This window comes from Aquarana catesbeiana, linkage group LG02 (assembly GCF_042186555.1).
Source record: "Aquarana catesbeiana isolate 2022-GZ linkage group LG02, ASM4218655v1, whole genome shotgun sequence".
Classification (NCBI taxonomy): Eukaryota; Metazoa; Chordata; class Amphibia; order Anura; family Ranidae; genus Aquarana; species Aquarana catesbeiana.
The window spans coordinates 477,611,902-477,633,586 of NC_133325.1; the positions used below are offsets into that span (position 1 = coordinate 477,611,902).

The following is a 21,685-nucleotide window of genomic DNA, read 5'->3' on the forward strand; positions in this document are numbered from 1 at the left end:
TCGGGGGGGGGTGCTATTTTTACATTTCAGGGCCTCCAAAAACTGTGATAGGCAGTGAGGAGTAAAATCATGCCCTTTGCAATTCTGATGGCGGTATTGGTTTTCGGGGTCCTGTACGTGGCTAGGCTCCCAAAAAGTCCCACACATGTGGTATCCCCATACTCAGGAGAAACAGCAGCATGTATTTTGGGGTGTAATTTCACATATACCCATGTCATGTGTGAGCAATATATAATTTAGTGACAACTTTGTGTAAAAAAAAAAAAAATTAATTTTCCCAAACCTTGTGGCAAGATATAAAATATTCCATGAACTCAACATGCCTCTCAGCAAATAGCTTGGGGTGTCTAAGTTCCAAAATTGGGTCATTTGGTGGGGTTTTGAACTGGTATTTTATGCACAACTTTAGAAGCTTATGCCACACATCACGCACTCTTCTAACCACTTGAAGACAAAGCCCTTTCTGACACTTTTTGTTTACATACATTTTTTTTTTTTTTTTGCTAGAAAATTACCCCCAAACATTATATATTTTTTTTAAAGCAAAGGTCCTATAGAAAAAAATGGTGGGTTTTGCATTTTTTTTCTCACAGTATTTGTGCTACGATTTTTCGCAAACGCAATTTTTTTAGAAAAAAAAAAAACACTTTTTTGAATTTTTATGCAATAAAACACACTATATTGCCCAAATGTTTGATAAAATATAAAAGATGATCTTATGCTGAGTACATAGATACCAAACACAACATGCTTTAAAATTGCGCACAATCATGCAGCGGTGACAAACTACATAAAATTACTGCCCACCATCTGACCTTTGCGATGATACCTCACATACATGGTGCAATTGGTGTTTACACATGACACAAGACCAACGCTTGTGTTCGCCTTTGCGCACGAGCAAGGGGGGGGGACAGAGGTGCATTTTTTTATTATTTATTTTACTTTTTTATTTTATTTTTACAATGTTCCTTTCTTTTTTTCTTCTTTCTGAATCATTTTTTATTGTTATCATAGGGAATGTAAATATCCCCTATAATAGCAATAGGTAGTGACAGGTACTCTTTTTTAAAAAAAAATAGTGTCTATTAGAATCTAGATCTCTCCTCTGCCATTAAAGCATTTGGCCACACCAAGATCAGTGTGATAAGATGCTTTCCCAATTTCCCAATGGCGCTGTTTATATCCAGCGAAACTGAAGTCATAAAATTCTCATAGCTTCGGGTTTCTTAGGCCATAGAGATGATTGGAGCCATTCTGGTCTTCGATCAGCTCTATGGTCAGCTGGCGGAACCACCGGCTGCATTCTCAGGTTCCCCTGTAGGACAGGAGAGCCCTAGAAAACCATGGAAGATGGAGGGAGGGGGGACATGTTCCCTCCCACTGCTTGTAAAAGCAGTCTTGCGGCTAATTAGCCGCTAAGATTGCTTTTACATGAAAGCCGACCGCTGGCTAAAAAGAACAATACCAAGATGATACCTAAACCTGCAGACATTATTCTGGTATAAGCACTAAAATTTCAGCAACATGCCAGTATGTTGCTGGTCCTTGTTGGGCATATATTGTAATGTTCTATTTTTTCATGCAGCCTGTGGGCTGAACAAAAAGAGAGATTGATCGGTGGGTATGCCCACCATTAGAATACCACCCTGCATCCACCCACTTCTAATGATAGGCATACATGCACCTAACTGTGGTGGTGAAATCACCTCCTACAGTGCTGGGGTCGCTGATTTATGTATCATGAGAGCAAACGCTGTTGCTGTCAAAATACATAAATCAGTGCTGCAGCTGAAGGGCGTACCTGAAAAACATTGGTAGCAATAAAACTTTAACTCAATAAAACAACTTTTTTTTTCATTGCAATCTTTTCCGAAAAAAGAGCAAAATATATATGCCGAAGCATGAGGGCAATCCACCCCTAATGTTAGGGGCAAATCGTCTCTCCACCCCTGCCCCTATGCTTCAGTGTATATGCTCTTTTTTTTCAACTGTGGTGGTGAAATCACCTCCTACAGTGCTGGAGGTGCAAATTTACATATCGTGAGAGAGCAAACGCTGTTGCTGTCAAGATAAATAAATCAGTGCTTCAGCTGAATGGTGTACCTACAAAGAAAATAATGATTGGCAATAAAACACAGTAAACAGTAAAGTACAAAAGAATTACATACCTGCAAAGCAAACATGATAAAACATAGTAACAATAAAACATTGCAGTTAAAATAAATTAATAAATAATAAAATACAGTAAAACAAAGTAGAACAATAGAGATAGAATAGAGAGAGAAGAACAAGAAAAAACACAACTATTTTTGGCTTTTTAATTATTTATTTTTAATTTTTTTCCTTTTTTTTTTTTTTTACAGTTTTTTTGTAACTGTAACGGTTCCAGGTTTGGGTCTCTCAAAATGCAATGGCATCTTTGGAGACCCTGTGAAAGTGTGTCCTATGATTGTGCAGTGCTGTACCCTACGCTAATACTCCACTAATGTGTGGTAGCATTGGAAACAGTCACGCTTGTAATCCACATTTCCTACAGACACAACAAATTCTTTGGGGGAGTTCATTGGGAAGGAGTACCACTGAGACATATAGAAAATGCCTTTTATGCAGCCGGCTCACTGCATTTGCATAGGGAAGTTGGGGCACAGCACCGTCTGGAAACAGAAGGGCTGTGATGACCTCTTCCTGGAATTTATGGAAAGATCCAGTTTGTCCTGACGCCTTGTATAGCACATAAGCGTTCAGCAGAGCCAATTAAAATAGGTATACAGACACTTTTTTATACCAGCATCTGGCTCTACAGGCAATTAAGTACGGCGCCATCAACTGGTCGTTGAGGACCACCCCTCCCATATTAAGGTTGTATTCATGGACACAAAGGGGTTTCTCCACAACACCAGTTGCAGTTAGAATTTGGACTGTCTAATCTGCATGAAGGGAGGACAAAACTAAAACATTCCATGAATCCCTCCACTTCTCTGCGAGCAAATTATTACATCTCAAGCAGGATCTCTCCCCCAGCCTTGGATGGGAATCTACAAGCCGCTGGGGTAAGCCCCAGTGATTAGATCGCATGGTGACACATGCGCCAATTCCACAATCAAAAAGGTGACTAAAAGTGGCACACTTGTGTAATAATTGTCCATGTACAAGTGGTACCCCTTTCCAAATAAAGGTGACACCAAGACACAATCTTACCAGCGCTCCCTATGTAGTCTGGGTAGTTCTCTGGCTCTTTTCCCCTCGTAAACCAGAAAAATATATGTATAGCCTGTTACCCTGTCACAGAGCTTATACAACTTGACCCCATATCTGGCATGCTTGCTGGGAAGATACTGTTTGAAAAACAAGCAGCCAGAAAACTTAATCAGGGACTCATCAACACAGACAACTTGATTGGGAGTAAACAAGACTGCAAACTGTTGGTTGAAGTGGTTTACGAGGGAAACAATTTTGTAGAGCCAAATCCAGGGTCACCTCCCGGACGACAGAGTTCATTGTCATTGAAGTGCATAAATCACAAGATCTGCTCATATCTAGCCCTGGTCATGGATGCAGAGAACACAAACATATGGTGAATTGGGTGAATTGGGTCAGTGGACCAATATGACCGCAACTCACTCTTCTTAGTTATGCCCATGAGGAGGGATAGGTCCATGAAGGTTTTCAATTCTGAAACTGTAATAGTTTTCCAATCTCTGGCAAGTGTCAACTGGGGATTAGCTGCAATGAACTGACTAGCATACAAATTGCTTTGGTCCACAATAGATCTATAGAGATCTGTGAAAAATAGCGAATAAAAATCAAGTAATGTAAAATCAACTGTTTCCACCTGAATTCCGGGTTGGCCAGTGAATGGGAGAAGTACGGGTGCTGCAGAAGTTGTGGGCTCCCAATTAGGATGGCAAATGCAGCAGGAAAAGCACTATGGGCTCAATGGGCCTGTGTTTGTCTTCTTGGTGTCTGCGGGACACTACTTGTGCTAGCCACCTCACCAGCTTGAACTGACTTAGGACTCACTGTTTGACTAGGACCAGGGTGTACTAGGCTGCTGGTGCTTGCCAGTTTACCAGAAGGACGTGCTCTCTGCTCCAAACGAGAGCCCTGCGGTTCTTGCACCTCAACAACAGCAGGAGAACGGGGTCAGGTACACCTGACCTTGGCAGGGACCACTACTCCATCGTCAGAGCTATCAAACGCTACCAAACGCTACGCTACGCTGTTAGCGTTCACAGGGATCAGGCCTGACTCTGTGAATGCTACAGTTATGTGTTTAGTGTTTTGTAAGTGACAGTGATTGATTGATACTGCACTTGGGTGGGCTCGGCTGGGCGGAGGGGCTAAATGCAGGTGCTAGCAAGTATCTGGGCTGATCCTGCTAACGCTGCATTTTTGGGAACCCTAAACTACTGTGGACGCTAATATAGTTCTGATCAAATCAAAGATATTGATCCGTTCAAACACTATACTACTAAGGGAGGTGTATGGTGCGTGCGTGGGTCTTATCGCTACTGGCACTAATCTGATGCTGCTTGGGGCAATGCAGACCCTAACTGATGCTGTAACCTAACTGATGTTACCTGCCCCGGTGATCAGGGGGTTAAACCTTTATTAGGTAATAAATGGCGGGTACCTAGATGCTATAAAAAATTAACTAACTAACCAGCATCACCCGTAACACTAATATGGTGATCACTGGTGACAGGGGTTGAAAGGGTTAACTGGGGCAATCAGGGGGTTACCTTTATTAGGTGGTATATGGGGGTACCCTGATGCTATAAAAGACTGACGGTGAAACTAAACAACTAATTGGCTAACCCGTGACATTAATACAGTGTATAGATCTATATTCTGATCTCTGTATTAGTGACACTGGTGACAGGTGGTGAAAGGGTTAACTGGGGGGCGATCAAGGGGTTAAACCTTTATTAGGCGGGCTTAGGGGGGTTCCCTAGACCTAGCTTACTACTAACTGCCCTATTATCGTATTAGTTCGTGTAGGACTAACTGCCCTATTATCAGGCAGTCCGTGTAGGATGCCTAATTGATTGGTGTCGACATGGAGACTTAAAAATATGGCCGAGCCTGGAGCAGGCACAGAGCAATGCATTGTTACATAGAGCACCTTGGTGCTATTGGGAACTATCACCTTGTATAAAGAAATACCCATTGATTGCACCCACGTTGCGTCAATGTTCTTGGCTTTTCTCCAAGGGCAAGCTTTCATCATAAAATCCCCATTATTTCTCATCTTGGGGAATCCACAATTCGCCCCGGGTTTACGACAGGGAACTTTTGAAGCTCTGATGAAACAGGGGGTATATCAGGCATCTCATTTTATGGTATCAGGAGACTGGCTTACAATACAGTACAAAATATTTTACAGCGCACACATACAAGAATGACATTTCCTGCAAGGCTAGTTAAAAACACCTGAACATATTCAAAAAATAGGGGGGTTTGGTCACACTATATGGTCATATAGTGCTAAGCCCACTTACTGCGACAAAGTACCCCAAATTAGTGGGTCCTACTCTAATAATAGAATGGAAGATCCTTTGTCTCAACCATGGGAGCTAAACTCCTCTATGTGGGAGAACTGAAGGGGATACATCCTATACACTGGTGGCCACTAAATAAGAGGTAATGAGGAGGGGGAGGGGTGCTCCAGCCCAAAAAAACCTGGTCAGGGTCTATTCCAATATACAAGTACATATTTGGGGGGCACACCCTACAATGCGTTTTTAAACGGAGCAAAAATGCGTTAAAAACGCATCAAAAATGCATGTTCAAAAACGCGGCAAGCAACGCAAAAAGCACTACAGATACACTCAAAAGCAACATGCATAGGTGTGAATCGAGCCTAAAGGAAGAAATTGTTATCACCTATCAGGCTATTTTTTAGAATAGTTATTCAGAGAGAAAGGTGTACAGAGCAATCTATTAACATGCACAGAACCTTTCTTCACTGAAAAATCATTAAAGTAGAACTTCATCTTTCCATCTAATAAATCTTCTGCGCTTGTTGTTTTAACTTTGGATAGTAAAACATTTTTTTTTTCTGCCAGTAAATACCTTATACAGCCTACTTCCTGTTTCTTGGTAAAAAACCTAGGCTTATGACATCATGCACAGTTCTCTCTCACTCTTGTGAGAGTTTGCTAGGCAGGGGGGTGAGTCATAATAGGGCCAAGCTGCAGAGCTGGAGGTGTGCCTCTGTGTGCCTGTGTAAATCCAGGAAGTGAACAGGCAGCAGCTTCAGCTGCTCACGGTTAAAATGGATGCGGCCAGACTCAGTGGAGGTAGATTTCTGCAGCATATTTGGCACGTACAGAATCACAATATATACAAAATAATATGCAAAGTTGGAATTGGTTGGAGGGAAGCTTCAGAATGCCAAAGATGTTTTTATAACAAATAATGTGAGCAGACTGTAGTTCCTCTTTAAGTAGCTCTATCTATGTTCAAAAGCAACAAGATGACACAGACAAATGCATAAAACTAACTTTTTCTTTATTTTCACCCAGAACATTGTATCCAGCAGTGATCCATTTTCTTTCTTTCTTTTTCTTTTTTTAAAAACTAGAAAAAACATTTCTTTTTTAATGTACAGAGGTTCAAAATGTGCACAATATAAACATTTTTTTATTGCACAACAGGTGCTTAGCACATAGTAAAGTTTCAACAAAAACAAAAAAATTACACTTTCCTCAACAGGTTGATTATTGTATTGATTCTGGTCTGTACACTGTGTATTGTTCCGTAATTTTTTGTATCTCAGCCTTGCAGACTATGAGCTCATTGACGAGCATTTGTGTGCTGGCACTTGTAAAATGTTCTTCGCCATAGATCTCCATTTATCCTACAACACAAAAAAAAGACTAGAGATCTAATGCATGCACGATTCCTAAATATTGATGGTGTTATCGACTTACCGTTGCTTGTGACATTTCCAACAAGCTCCAAAACCACTTCCTGTTCTTCAGGATTCTCTGTCTGGCTGCTCTGCTTTGTGTCATCAGTTGCCATGACAGTTGTGTCAGTCGATTGCTCAGCAGCTCTTCTTCTTTTATCTCCTGTAAAAAAAAAATTAAAAAATCTTAGAACACAGTGCATGGAAGTATCTTTATGCAAAGTAAATGCATTTAAGTTCAGAACAACTGGCATATATGTTGTTTAAGCTATACTGAAACTTGAATTAGTCTTTTCCCTTTTGAAAAAAAACAAAAACAAAAAACACCAGGTCAGTGCAATGGTTTCTGCACAGAGCAGGGCCAATTATGTCTCAGCGTTGGCACTCCTCTCCCCTACCTTCTGTGTAACTACCCCGTGCATCGTACTAAGCGACCCCAAAAATAATAAACAGCTAAAAGTTTGACGACATGATATATGATAGATTTGTCATTATGAACAAATGATCGCGACGGCTACAAAAACCACACTAAAGATTATGAGAAGTGTCACGGGCAAGGCCAGAGCGGAGGCTGTTGGAGAGGACTGTGTGCAAGCCTGTTGCCCACCGATTATGGGCCCTAGCATTTGGGGCAATGGTGCTCTCTGTGAGCTGTATGCCTGGGGACCCTGGGGTTGGTGTTACTTTGGATTCAGCTCCATGTTCCCCCAAAACACACAGACTCTGGAACCCGTTGTATGCCATATTAGAATGATAAGACTGAGTTATACTGTTGGGACACATCCTGTGAGGAGATGCTAATGTCATCATCTCCACTCACCTGTCTGATGTCAGCTATAATGGGTTTAATGTAAATAAGTTTAGTCTAGGTTCTAAAGGTATTCAACTCATTGTTGTTTGTTCTAATTAATCCTGTGTTGATGTTTATGGTAATGTGTGTTAATTGAATGAGCTGATCACATTGTCCTCTATACAATGTAGGAGACGGGACGACTCCTATTGGAGCTCATGTTAATTAGGTTAATTAGGTTATGTTTGTATTGTTAATTGTAATTAGCTCCAGCTATTGTGTTTATATTCCTGTGTGAAGCTCGGTGACCACAAGTCTGGGCAAAAGGTCATGTCTCAGCCACCTAGGCTGTATAAAGGATGAGATAATTAGCTCATGTTAATTAGGTTACGTTTGTATTGTTAGAGTAATCTTCGCCTGTGTATATAAGACTGTATTCTGGTTCTGAATAAAGTGAGTCCATGTTAGCAGTGAAGCAAGTGTCGCCTTGTTTTCTGCTCAGAAAGAGGTTGGAATATCTGATATCTGTATACAGACTGGGAGGAAGTGGTATATGACGGAAGCACTCAAGCGGAGTGTGGGGCGTTCCGTGACATTGGTGGCAAGCAGCGGGAAAGCTTCTTGAAGTCTGGGACATCCAAACTTCCATCTGGATCCAAGGTCCAGATAGCAGAAGAGGAGAGGTACAGATACCAGCCGCCATGGATGAGGAATTCAGAAGGAGTTTGCGAGAGATGCAGATACAGCACAGAGGACCAGTATCGGAGCAGGTCCTGCTGGGATGGTGTGATTCTATTCGCTGCAAACTCTGGAAGGAAGCGCTAGCCCGTGAGCAGCGACACCAGGGAAAAGTTCTCCCCTCCATCGAGGAAAGGTACTGGTCGCAGTACGGACTGCGGGTGCGGTTTTTGGGAGAAAAACCACACAAGAAGCAGACAGCTGAATTAAGCAGGCTGGCCTGGGCAGAGATGAAGTTGGATGAGAGCTACAGAGCCCTCCGGTGGCATGTATCCCAAGCATGTCCCTGGATAGCGGATGACAGCCCAATGGAAGGCTTAAGCTACGGCGGCTTGGGACTGTTGTTTGTGAAGCTGACAGGGGACCCTAACTTTGGGAGTGATTTGGAGCGGCGGGTGGACGAAATCATGGATTTCAGAGAAGGGCTACTGAACATTTCGGAAGTGCACTGGGCACAGGAAGATTTGGAGTTTCTGGCCGTTCAGGAATGGGAGCTAGAGATCGCCTACAGACGGCTGTTAGACATTGCTCAGTGCCAGGGCTGGGCTCCCTTTGCCTGGGACTATCAGGAAATACCAGCTGACAACCCTGAAATCCTGGCTGAAGAGTCGGCAATGTGGCAGAGCGATAGTGTGCTTTGCCAACCTGCCCCCACAGCTATGGAGGCGGAGGTCTTATGGCGGATGCAGCAAGTGCTGACTGACCTTGATGATCCTGTTTCTGCATGGGATGATCTTGGATGGAGGAATGTGCCTGTCCAGCAGCATGCCAGAGAATCTGCAGTGGAAAATCTGGAGATTGCCGTCCCCAAACCTGAAGTGCTGACAACAGGGCAGAGCTCTGCTAACCTCTGTCCAGAAATGATAACATCTTCTGGGTTCCATGGACAGGAGATGGTGAACCCCTATTCCCCGACATCAGTTGCAGAGACATGGGATTTGATAGACTTTTCTGCTGAGGAAGAACCGTCGGGTGAGCCCCCAGCAGAAGAGTTGGGATTAGGGCCAAACTTCATTGCGCTCTGCTCAGCACTGATGGCATCTTCTGAGTTCCACGGACGGGAGATGGTGAACCTCTATCCACAGACACCAGTTATAGAGGTAGAGGATTTAATAGACTTTTCTGCTGAGGAAGAACAACCTGATGAGCCTCCAGCAGAAGAGCTGCTATCAGGGCCAAAGTTCACTGTGTTCTGCCCAGCACCAACAGTGGCTTCAGCCTTCCTGAGAGAAGAGGTAGTCAGCCTTTCTCCCACAACACTGACAGGGACATGTGATTTTCTGCCAGCAGCATCTACGGAGTTAAAACAAACTTCTCCAGCAGAAGTGCTGGCAAACGGACAGAGGGTCCAAGACCTCTGCCCCACACCTGCAGCAATTGTGGAGGTCCAAGGAGAGAATGCAGTCATCACCTCACAACTGCAGCTTGATCTGGTGTCAGTTGATGGGGCTTCAGTCCCCACCTGTATACCCCAGGGATGCTGGGCAGTCGGCCCAGATCCCCAACAGCAGGATGGAGTGAGCCCAGTCCCCCTGTCTTCTCTCCAGCGGCAGAAAGGATTCCAGGGAGAAGAGCCAGTCCGGGCCTCTCCCCAGCGGCAGATATGTTCTCTGAGAGAGGCAGAGGATGGCTGCGTGAGTAATGCACTGTTTGGGATGATTTGTTTGGGGTACTGTGTGGGTACAGGCAGTAGAGGACTGGAGCTGTGGACTAACTTCGGAGTCAACCCGTCTGGGGTCTCCTCCTGTGTTAGTCTCCTGCCGAAAGGGGAGAAATGTCACGGGCAAGGCCAGAGCGGAGGCTGTTGGAGAGGACTGTGTGCAAGTCTGTTGCCCACCGATTATGGGCCCTAGCATTTGGGGCAATGGTGCTCTCTGTGAGCTGTATGCCTGGGGACCCTGGGGTTGGTGTTACTTTGGATTCAGCTCCATGTTCCCCCAAAACACACAGACTCTGGAACCCGTTGTATGCCATATTAGAATGATAAGACTGAGTTATACTGTTGGGACACATCCTGTGAGGAGATGCTAATGTCATCATCTCCACTCACCTGTCTGATGTCAGCTATAATGGGTTTAATGTAAATAAGTTTAGTCTAGGTTCTAAAGGTATTCAACTCATTGTTGTTTGTTCTAATTAATCCTGTGTTGATGTTTATGGTAATGTGTGTTAATTGAATGAGCTGATCACATTGTCCTCTATACAATGTAGGAGACGGGACGACTCCTATTGGAGCTCATGTTAATTAGGTTAATTAGGTTATGTTTGTATTGTTAATTGTAATTAGCTCCAGCTATTGTGTTTATATTCCTGTGTGAAGCTCGGTGACCACAAGTCTGGGCAAAAGGTCATGTCTCAGCCACCTAGGCTGTATAAAGGATGAGATAATTAGCTCATGTTAATTAGGTTACGTTTGTATTGTTAGAGTAATCTTCACCTGTGTATATAAGACTGTATTCTGGTTCTGAATAAAGTGAGTCCATGTTAGCAGTGAAGCAAGTGTCGCCTTGTTTTCTGCTCAGAAAGAGGTTGGAATATCTGATATCTGTATACAGACTGGGAGGAAGTGGTATATGACGGAAGCACTCAAGCGGAGTGTGGGGCGTTCCGTGACAAGAAGTATCACATGGCACAGAAACCAAGCAGTAACCACAACACAGAATAGTGTGCAATGAACATGGCACAGTAAGAAGGCAGAAAGCACGGTGCATATTTGTAGGAAAAGCAAATGGCACAGAAAGAAAGGAACGTGAAGACATTAGATATACTCTCTTTTCTTTATAACTCTCTTGATCTTTGCAAACTGATCCTCCTCTCGCAATTTCAAAACCGACCAATGTTGTTTTCTGACTTTTTCCTTTGTCCCCCTTACCCCAAACTTCTTGCAGTACACGGATCACCTTGTCCATTATCTTTTCTTTTCTAGCATTAGGCCTCAGGTAGGATCCCATTCTTCCATCATAATCTTTTCTAAACAGGATATCCGCAAGGTCCACCATCTCATTGAAGGACATGTTTGTTTCCTTTTTTTTCTTCCTAGGCCAGGTAGTCTGCCTTTCCCCCCTGTAAGAGCCACTGCTGCTGCCGGACACATGTCTGTCCTCCTCTCCGTCATCTTCCTTCTGCCCACACCAGGAGAGAGAAGGGGCGGGCCATATATTGCAGGTGTACAACATTGCCGCCCTTTCATGAGGAAGAAACTTTCATTTCAGTTTACTACCAGGTTATGTAAATTAATCCTGAGTCCACATTAAATACTATAATCCACCTGCTGTAATTGTAGATGTGTTCACCGACTAGACATATTGTTTGCCTTTGCATTCTGTCATCTAGTGTTTTTGTGTTATGCTCTTATATGTCTTGACTAGTATTATTTCTTTAACTTTTCCCTACAGCAATGGTAACCAAATTTACTTCCCCACATTTCCTATTACAATTTATTGATATTCACCAGAAAAACTCATACCCCTGGAATGTGACATCAAATGACTATTAGCAGATTTAGCAGATTTACAAATGCATCTCATAAAATTTGAATATCATCAAAAAGTTAATTTATTTCAGTAATTCTATTCAAAAAGTGAAACTCATATATTTTATATACTGTAGATGGGTTACACACAGAATGATATATTTCAAGCATTTCTTTTTTTTAACTTTGATGATTATGGCTTACAGCTAGTGAAAACCCAAAATTCAGTATCTCAGAAAATTAGAATATTACATAAGACTAATAAAAAATAGGAATTTTAATACAGAAATATTGGCTTACTGAAAAGTATAACCATGTACAGTATAGTATGCACTCAATACTTGGTTGGGGCTCCTTTTACGTGAATTACTGCATCAATGCGGTGTGGCATGGAGGCGATCAGCCTGCGGCACTGTCAAGGTGTTATGGAAGCCCAGGTTGCACTGATAGTGTTCTTCAGCTCCTCTGCACTGCATTTTGTTGGGTCTGGTGTCTCTCATCTTCCTCTTGACAATACCCCTCAGGCTCTCTATTGGGTTTAGGCCAGGCAAGTTTGCTGGTCAATCAAGCACAGTGATACCATGATCATTAAACCAGGTATTGGTACTTTTGGCAGTGTGAGCAGGTGCCAAGTCCTGCTGGAAAATGAAATCAGGACCTCCATAAAGCTGGTCAGCAGAGGGAAGCATGAAGTGCCCTAGAATTTCCTGGTATAGGGCTATGCTGACTTTGGACTTGATGAAACACAGTGGACCAACACCAGCAGATGACTTGGTTTCCCAAAAAATCACGGACTGTGAAAAATGTAGCATTTAATTTGGAAATCAAGGTCCCAGAGTCTGGAGGAAGCGTGGAGAGACACAGACTTAAAGTTGCATGAGGTCAAGTGTGAAGTTTCCACAGTCGATGATGATGACTGATAAGCCTCCGCCTGCAGACCCCCCCACAACCACAGCCCAGGATTGTGGGAAAAGACCCCTGTCCCCATCAACATGGGGACAAGGTGCTTTGGGGTGGGGGGGTCATGTTGAGGTTGTGTGGCCTGGTATGGTTCGGGGGGGGTCGCTCACTTGTCCCCCCCAATTTCCTGACATGCCAGACTGTGTGCTCAGATAAGGGTCTGGTATGGATCTTGGGGGGGACCCCATGCTGTTTTCTTCCTTTCTTTTTTTTTCAATAGTTGGGTGCTGGCCCCCCATACCTCTTTTATGGCCAATTGCATATTATCCTTCAAAATGGGCACTTTTGATTTTCCTGTTTGCTCCCATAGACTTCAATGGGGTTCGCCTTTCAGGTTAGAACTTTTCCCCTGTTCGGTTTGCAGCAGAACTCCCGAACAGGGGGGTGCTCAGCCGATCTCTACCACCCATATTGCAAGTATTAATCCTCATGCATCTCAGAATGTAAGTAAATGGCAAGGGCAAAATCCAAACAGATCTCTGGCGGAACCAACATGCCAACGACATACACACACCCCTTCACCACCTAAAAGCACTTGGCAACCAAATATGCATATGCCCTCCCAAACAAAACCAGAACCCACATGGCAACACAATATAAGTAAGCGCTGCCAATCACAACCAGAACTCACATGGCAATGCACGTGAACATGCTCTCCCACTCACAGGCAGACAACACATGGCAGGGAAATATGCCAAGCTAGGAACAAGAAAAGAGTTCCTGGACACAGGATCACAGTTTCACAACCCTATAATCCTTTGGCTGTTTATTTGTTCATTATGTTACATGTTTAAATAATGCACAATAGACTACCAGTTGGGGTTTTGTTTTCTGTGATGTTTATGTTTACAATTAAACAATAAAATTGTTTTGTTAAACTAACCTACCTTCAAATACTCTCTTTTTAAGACATTGGTGATAGCTTTGCATGTTTCAGGAATAATCCTGCTTAGTGCCTGATATCTCTGTTGTGAATTTAAGATCTTCTAGGGTTCTTCCTGTTGCTGAGAAGTGCAAGGTTGCTATGAGTCTCTGTTATGGGCTGATGGCTTTCCTCATTAAGAAATCTGTCTTCTGCATGTGAGGACCAACTTGTTCAAGTAGACTGTCGAAAGTTTCTTGGGACATCCTGAGATAATTACGATAGTCATCAGGATAACTTTCCCGCAAGTTGGTCACAAAGGGTATATGTGACAATTCTCCTCTCCTCGGAAGCCAATCCTTGCTCCAAACTCTTGCTTTTCTTTTCTTCTTTCGTTTTGAATCATTATCCAGTGTGATTATTTCCAGCATGGCAATTGCTGCCTTCCTCTTCCTCTGAGCATCCATAGCTGGACCACAATACACGACTAAGCCAATGGAATGGAACAACACCTCCAACGACTGTCATGCATGGCAACAATGTATAACGTGTTTCAGTGGGAGGATTCCCAAAGGTCAAAAAATCTTTACATAATTTCCGCTGTTTGTATAATTGGTCGTCGAAAAATGTACAGTTTTTTGTTGTTATTGATTGATAATATGTTGATAATTGGGTGACAGCTATTGATACAATGATGACGTTATCACATGCACGTTCGACAGATTTTTTAAATTCCAACTGTTTGTGTCAAACAATTTTCTATTCATGTATGGCCAGCATTGGGGGTCTATTTAAAAAGTTTTTTCACAGTTTTCTAGTATTCTCGCATTTTTCCAGTTGAATCCAATTCGAAAAATGGGAGAAAGTAGTGGAAACCTTAGTTACGCTCCTTAACTAAAATCCATAGCATGGTCTTACTGTGTCTTACTGTATGTCAGACTTATTTCAATATATGAACTTGCACATAAAATGGGTGAAGTATGCCTGTGGATAAGTTAAGGCAGTATTAAACCCAAAACCAAAAATGTAATAAATTGCAGCTTATCAATCATTAGATGTGGTGACTGCATTAGTTTTCTGTTTTTAGGCTTTTTCCACCTCTGTTTTCACCTTATGATCTGGCCAGTAACACACCTCCTGTATTAGAGTACCTCCACTCTGGATGAATGAGTACAAGGGTACGACAGACAGCAGCATTATCAGTCTAGGAGCAGGGTTATGTTAAATGTACTAGCAGATTTAAATGCATTAACATATTGAATTCAAACTCCAGTTCACATTTTATACTCAGTTATAGGTAAAGGTTTTACATGATTAAATAAAAGCTAATCATTGTAAGCACTCCAATGATCAATGATGGGGACAAGGGCCTCGTCCCCACAACCTTTGCCTGATGGTTGTGGGGGTCTGTGGGCAGGGGCTTATCGGAATCTGGAAGCCCCCTTTAACAAGGGTACCCCCAGATACTGCCCCCCCTTATGTGAATGGGTATTGGGAACATTGTACCCCTACACATTCACCAAAAAAGTGTCAAAAAAGTAAAAATGACAGTAGACAGTTTGAGACAAGTCCTTTATTAAAAAAAAAAAAAGTGTCCCACAATATAACTACATCTTCGATGGCAGCGCAGACGACCCGAGAAAAAAAATGGAAAAATTCCTTTTTTTCTTCTTTTTTTTCTCAGGTCGTCACCGTTGTCATCGAAGATGGAGTTACATCGAGGAGGAAACTTCTTTTTTTTTTTTTAATAAAGAACGTGTCTCAAACTGTCTCCTGTAGGGGTACAATGTACCCGATACCCATTCACATGGGGGGCGGGATCTGGGGGTACCCTTGTTAAAGAGGACTTCCAGATTCCGATAAGCCCCCCACCTGCAGACACCCACAACCACCAGGCAAGGGTTGTAGGGATGAGGCCCTTGTCTCCATCAGCATGTGGACAAGATGTTTTGGGGTGACCCCAAAACACCCTCCCCATGTTGAGGGCATGTGGCCTGGTATGGTTCAGGGGGGGGCGCTCTCTCGCCCCCCCCTTCCTGCAGCTCAGATAAGGGTCTAGTATGGATTTTGGGGGGCCCCCCCACGCCATTTTTTTTATTTTGGCGCAGGGTTCCCCTTAATATCAATACCTGAACTTAAAGGATTTTGGGGGACCCCCATGCAATTATTTTTTAAATTTTGGTGCGGAGTTCCTCTTAATATTCATACCAGACCCAAAGGGCCTGGTAATGGACTGGGGGGGAACCCATGCCATTTTTTTTTTAATATTGCTGGGATCCGACAATTCATTACAGCCACAAGCAGTTTTAAATGACATTTTTTCCTTTAGAAATGTCATTTTGCTGTGGTACTGTTCTAAACACAGGAAATATGTGCTACTTTACAGGCATACTAAGGACACCCCCCAGGCACGATAATAAAAGGAATATTTCATTTTTATTGTTAAACTTTAAGCATTATTAAAATCACTGCTCCTTTTGTGTTTTTAAAACTTTTTGCATTGATACATGTCCCCATGGGGCAGGACCCGGGTCCCCAAACACTTTTTATAGCAGTGATATGCATAACAGCCTTTAAAATGAGCACTTTTGATTTTTCATGTTCGTGTCCCATAGACTTTAATGGTGTTTGCACAAATTTTTTGCCTGTTCCCAAGTTCTAGTGCAAACTGAACTGGGGGGATGTTTGGCTCATCCCTATTTCTAACCAATGAGGTTATTGAAAAAATAGTTACTGAGGCAAATCTTCGTAAGTTTGCAAGAAGCAGAAAGTGGAAACCAGTGACCAAAGATGACATTTGGAAATTTTCTGGGCCTAATAATACTTGAGGGAGTGGTGGGGAAACCCCTGCAGAAGTGGTATTGGACAACTAACAAATTACTTGCCACTCCATTCTTTGCCATGGTCATGTCAGAGTACAGATTTTCCCTGATCATGAAATATTTACACTTTCAAAACAACAAAGAACTTGATGAAACTACTCATCATGCACCAAAACTCAAGAAAATTTGGGAAGTATCTAAAATGATTCTAAAGGATTTCCAATGGAGCTATGTGCCAGAAAGAGATATCAGCATAGATGAAAGTCTAATGGCCTACAAGGGAAGGATCAGCTGGATACAATACATTGCATCAAAGAGAGCACGATTTGGCGTAAAATCCTTCATGCTATGTGAATCGTCAACTGGTTACATTTGGGATTCAGTCCTATACACTGGGAAAGGAACAAAATTCAATCCAAAATCCAGCAACTATGGAATGGCAACATCTTCAGTTCTTTCACCCATTGAGCCATTGCTAAATCAGGACTATTGCATAACAACCAACAACTTTTACACATCTCCTGAACTTTATGAGTTTCTTCTGCAAAACAAAACAGATGCCTATGGAACCGTTAGGGCTAACCAGTGTGACATGCTGCTAATGTTTGGCAATAAGAAGCTAAAGACTTGAGAAATGGTTGCCTGGCAGAAAGGCAAAATGGTGGCACTGCAATGGTGTGACAAGAAAGATGTGTGCCTAATGAGTACAGTTCATAATACCTCCACTGTTATGGTATGCACGAAAGGTGGGAAAGAAATCATGAGGCCACAAGTAGTAATAGACTATAATAACACCATGGGAGGTGTTGACAGAGCCGACCAAGCAATGACATTCCACCCAGCAATGAGGAAACAGCAAAAGAAGTACTACAGGAAAATCTTCAGACATCTTCTTGAGCAATGCTTGTGGATAAGGATGAGCTCGGGCATGTTCGCACAGCCCACGTGCAGAGCCTGCCAGGGAGTCGTCACGGCGCTGCGCTAATCACAGGCAGTGAGACATTTTCCCGATGTGCGGCTGCAGAGATCGGGAAATGTCTCACTGCCTGTGATTAGCGCAGCGCAGTGAGACTTCCTGGCGGGCTCTGCACGTGGGCTGTGCGAACACGCCCAAGCTCATCCTTACTTGTGGAATGCCTACATTCTGCTAAAAAAAAAGAGTGACAAGCCTGTGATTCATTCTGGCTTCATTTGGAAAGTTGCCAAACTGACCTTTGTGAACCACCAAATACCATCAATGGCTGTGAATAGGGCTGGAGGTCATGCTGTTGGCATTGTCAACACGGAACGCCTGACTGGTCGTCACTTCATGGACTAAATCCCACCAACCGAGGAAAAGTCAGCACCTACAAGGATGTGGGTGGTTTGTTGCCTGAAGCAAGATGACAGTGGAAAGAAAATCTGAAAGGAAACCAGGTTCCATTGTCCTGATTGTGATGTCAGACTTTGTATGGTCCCATGTTTCAAAATGTATCATACCCAGGATGTTTATTAAACCAATATGCAGTGTCTAGTATTACAGTGAATAGTAATATCGCACCCTTGTTTGGACAAATTTCAGTGTTTTTGATTTGATTACATTATTGAATAAAATCTATTATTATTATATTATTATTTGTTATAATTATTTATAGTTAATTATTATATTATAAATTATGATTTTGTGTTTCAAATTTATCATACCTAGGACTTCAAATAGACAATAAACTGCACTTACATTAAAAATCAGACATAATCATACTGCCAGGGAGGTTAATTGTTTGTCTTATCCCTGAAACGCATACATCTGGAAGAGCGCTTAGGGGTTGATTTCCTTAACGGGAGAGTGCAAATGCTGGTTCAGCTCTGCATAGAAACCAATCAGCATCCAGGATTTTTGTCAAATCTTAATTGAACAAGCTGAAGTTAGAAGCTGATTGGCTACCATGCACAGCTGCACCAGATCTTGCACAAGTTTTAGTAAATCAACCCTTTACTGACCAGATCACCAAATGAAAATTGAAGAAAGAATACCTTAAAAAGAAAACTAATGCAGCCACCACATCTAAGAAATGGTAAGCTGCAATACAATAAATGTTTGCTTTTGGGTTTAATTTCAGAAATCCATAAATTCTCGAAATCTATTGAGCGTAATTACAAAAAAATGAATAAAGTGCTGAATTTAAAGTAAACTCTAATTTACCTAAGTTGGCATAGGAACAGCTATGAAGATCAGTGAGCAATGGGTACAAGCTGGGACTAGACTACTCTTTCAGACTGTGCTTGAGAAAATCATACACATGGAGTACAGGTACAGTTTTTTTGAAAGGGAACATGGATTGGTGTATAGTATCTTTTTGTTTAAACAGCTGCTACAACAAGAGTTTGAGAGTATATTGCTACTTGCTTTTCAGGGAGATGCTTAAGATATCTTGTTCATGTCACATGTTGAACAAACAATGATGCAGCAGCACATCTCTTGTGTCCTATCTCCAGATGCCAAGGGCATAAATGTTATAATGGAACATAAAGAAGTATACTTTCAAAAGTACATTCAGCAGTGGTGGCCCGTCCATAGGGGGCGCCCCCCCCCAAGCACTCACATAAATTTTTTAAAAAGGCCCTTTAAAAAATAAAAATAGAAAAAAAGGTCCTTTAAGTGCACTGCGTTCGGGTACCGAACACAGTGTACTATGGGAAGCATGACGTCTATGCAATCATGAGATTGCAGACGAGATGCTTCATTTGCAGTGTTTTGACCTGCCTTGTGGCTCAATGGATTGCGCCGGAATACTTCCGCCTGTAGTAGCACTACGGGTGCTTTGTTCTAGCTTGGCACCACCCTAAGAAATGGGTGGTGCTTTCCCTCCGAGTTCTGAGTTACAACCTTACTTCTGGTTTCCCTGTGCCAGTGATAAACCAGAAGTGACGTCAGCAGCACGGCCCGAGCGGAGAGTGTCTGCAGTGCACTCTCAGTGTGTAGTATGAGTAGGCAACCGGTACCTATGCTCTATACTATGAGTGTGTGACTAGAACCTCAGTCCTATAGTATGAGTCTGTGACCAGAACCTCAATTCTATAGTATTATTCTGTGACCAGTAAAACAACCTTATAGAATTAATGTGGGGCCAGTACCTTAGTCCTATAGGATAAGTGGGTGATGGGCACAGTAGCCCCATGGCATCAGTCTGACCAGCACAATAGCCTGTGGCCCTATAGGATGAGTCTGTGACCAGTGCAGAGGCCCTATAGCATGTGTCTATGACCAGTCCAGCCATCCCATATGAGAGCCATACACCCAGCAGGCAGTAATGTCAGTAGCAGAGCATAGCTATGCTCTATGCCCCTGTAGAAGTCCAATTGGATGAAAAGCGTCGGGCTAGGCATACTGTTCCCTACACTTTGTTTTATTCTTGACTTTTATTATACTTGTGATCACGGTTTTATTTTTCTATAATGGTTTGTTCAAATAAACCTACCCTTCTGATCTGCACGATTGGAGCACTCCATTGTTTTCTTTCCATATTTTTTATGTGATGTGAGACCAGGATCCCCTTGTTGGATGTAGGATTCCTTCTGGGCGGTGGACACCGTAGTAGCTGTTGCAAACCAGAGGAGATGTGTTTTGAGATCCGGCACCTCCACTCCATTTGGATCTCTAAGCCTGTTTGATTCAGTGTCACCGACATCTGAATCCACCGGTTCCGGTAAGAGTGCTTAATCTCTCTCCATCTCAAGATTTGATGAATGACACACTATGTGACTAAATGTGACACACACATTTTTGAAATATTTGTCACATTTTTGTGTAGCAGCTTTATATTTTCTCTCACTGGGTTAGCGCAGTTATATATTTTTTGTTTATCCAGGTTAGAAGACTTGCTGTATGCAGATAACATTTCCCATAGAATAGTGTGAGCTCTCCCTTGGCATGTCATGTTCAGAGGTTTGCTGTACATGCTGGAATGAATTGCCTTTCATGAAGTGTCACTGTGGATTTTTGCTGGGGTTGTAATGTGGTTAATGCTGATGTGTGTGCAGGTATGGGTACAGTACTGCAGTTTTAAAAAAGGCTTTATGTATCTACTGTATGTGTGTGTGTAAGTATAGATGTGTGTGCATGTATGTATATGTATGTATGTGAGTTTATATATGTGTGAGTATGTATGTGTGTTTGTATGTATGTAAATATGTGTGTGTATGTATGCGACCTTATGTATGTGTGTGTGTATACTGTATGTGTGTATGTGAGTCTATGTGCGTATAAGAAAGTTTGTGAGTTTATGTATGCGCCTCTGTATGTGTATGTATGTTTGTTACTTTTAGCTGATAGTGCCACTGAATGTGATGGGGTATATTTCCTGCTGTGACTGAGGCATGTGTACCACCTCAGCTGCTGCTTCTGCAGCTAAAGGCAGTGCAGCTGGGGTGGTAAAAATATAGCTCAACCACATGGTTTCACTGTCCCCAAACCTCATGTGTGAATGAGCCCCTAGGCTTGGATCACATCTGTGTATCTGTGTGCTGGGTGTAGGTCTGTCCTACCCAAAGAAATGCAGGAAAGTAGTCCCTGACACTTAAAAAATCTCAGCACATCAACTTCAGGGACAACATGTTCACTGGCTGTCTAATATATCCCACCAACTTTCAGATGCTATTGTAATCCAATTAACAGTATTATTCACAGATGGTTGGTCAGTGATCATAATATTATGGCTGATTGGTGTATGTGACTTGTGTGTATATACATTGTACACATATGACTTTTGTGTACATACAGTAATTGACTTGTGTGTTCATTGTATACAATGTACATATGCAGTATATGACCTGTGTAGATACATTGTACATAGAAATGACCTGTGGAGTATACATTGTGTGTGTGTTTAAATATATATATATATATATATATATATATACAGTTGGGACAGAAAGTATTCAGACCCCTTCTCTTTGTTATATTGCAGCCATTTGCTAAAATCATTTACGTTCATTTTTTTTCCTCACTAATGTACACACAGCACCCCATATTGACAGAACTGTTGACATTTTTGCAGATTTGTTAAAAAAGAAAAACTGAAATATCACATGGTCCTAAGTATTCAGACCCTTTGCTCAGTATTTAGTAGAAGCACCCTTTTGATCT

The 21,685-nt window shown here is 42.3% G+C and overlaps 1 long non-coding RNA gene across 1 annotated transcript; it reads right to left on the reverse strand.

Moving 5' to 3' along the window:
- Positions 1–6,499: 6,499 nt before the first annotated feature.
- LOC141129979 (uncharacterized) lies at positions 6,500–20,225 on the reverse strand. The gene is made up of 2 exons (XR_012241932.1): positions 20,019–20,225; positions 6,500–7,079 (listed from the first exon to the last, which is right to left on the reverse strand). It is a non-coding gene; the product is annotated as an uncharacterized lncRNA (long non-coding RNA).
- Positions 20,226–21,685: the final 1,460 nt, after the last annotated feature.